The sequence below is a fragment of the Octopus bimaculoides genome, chromosome 10 (genome assembly GCF_001194135.2).
Source record: "Octopus bimaculoides isolate UCB-OBI-ISO-001 chromosome 10, ASM119413v2, whole genome shotgun sequence".
NCBI lineage: Eukaryota > Metazoa > Mollusca > Cephalopoda > Octopoda > Octopodidae > Octopus > Octopus bimaculoides.
In genome coordinates, this window is record NC_068990.1 from 83588711 (window position 1) to 83590374 (window position 1664).

A 1664-nucleotide genomic window follows, 5' to 3' on the forward strand; every position below is an offset into this window, starting at 1 on the left:
ATATATATATATATATATATATATAATTATATCTTTATATATGTATTTTCTCACATATACATACATCCATATATATATATATATATATGCATATGTGTGTTTGTATATGTGTGTGTGTGTGTGTATGTGTGTGTATGTATGTTTGTTTGTATGAATATATGAATTTATATATGTATGTACATTTAGATAGATATAGATTGATGGATATGTATATCCATGTATTAATACATATTCACGTGCGAACATATGTAAATGCTTGTGTGTACGTGTGTGTATGTCTGTGTGTGTGTGTGTGTGTGTGTGTCTGTGTGTCTGTGTTTACCACATGCTTATTACCTTATTGATTTTACAACAGATTTTTTTCATCGACATATATACGGATGTCTCACTCTCTCACCCATTTCCTTACACACGCTGACACAGACAGACAGACGGCCACATGGACTCAGAGATAGACAGACGGACACACACACATACCTACACGCACGAACATGTTTTTGACAAGGACGTGCATAAGCGTAAATGCATGAATATGTTTCTGTGTATTTGTGTGTGTGTATGTGTGTGTATGCCCGCGTTTATATATACATGTGCAGCATGCACTCATTTTGTTTGAATCAATTCATTTATGCGTTATATATTTTTATTGACATATCGTATGCACTTTTGTCAATATTGGACACAAAGATAGTTATTTATACGTAGATACGGACATATACATATGTACATGTATTGTAAGCATACGTATGTATATAATTACATTATTCAGTATACGTGTATATGAATGAATGCATGTATGTCCGTTTGTATGTATGTATTTATTTACGTATGCATGTATCTCTCTCTCTCTCTCTCTCTCTCTCTCTGTCTATCCATCTATCTATCCATCTGTCTATCTATCTTATTTCTTTACTGCCCACAAGGGGCTATACACAGAGGGGACAAACAAGGACAGACAAACGGATTAAGTCGATTATATCGACCCCAGTGCGTAACTGGTACTTATTCAATCGACCCCGAAAGGATGAAAGGCAAAGTCGACCTCGGCGGAATTTGAACTCAAAACGTAGCGGCAGACGAAATACCGCTAAGCATTTCGCCCGGCGTGCTAACGATTCTGCCAGCTCACCGCCACCTCTCTATCTATCTATCTATCTATCTATCTATCTATCTATCTATCTATCTATCTATCTATCTATCTATCTATCGCTGTTTTTCTATCTTCTTGATATTGTATTTCCTATACTGTAATGAAACGTGTAACAAAGAATTAAAAAAATGCCTAATTTTCTACTCCATGTTTTAATATATACTTACTGTGTAAACATGATTTACCAGAACTTCCAACTAGTATGTCTACCTCATTCAAAATAAAACATTTAATAGCATTTCTTTGATTACTGAAACGTGCAGATGTGCTTCTCTAGGAGACGGCTTGGCTTATAGCTCCTGTTATATTATTCACTATATGTATATGCATATACATGTATGTGAGCGCGTTTGTATACAAAATATGCAGAAAAACACACACACACACACACACACACACACATAATACATACATAAATATATATATATATATTATATCTATATTATATCTATATATATGTATGAGTGTGTGTGCACATCTATGTCTGTATGCATGCATATATGTAAATATATAT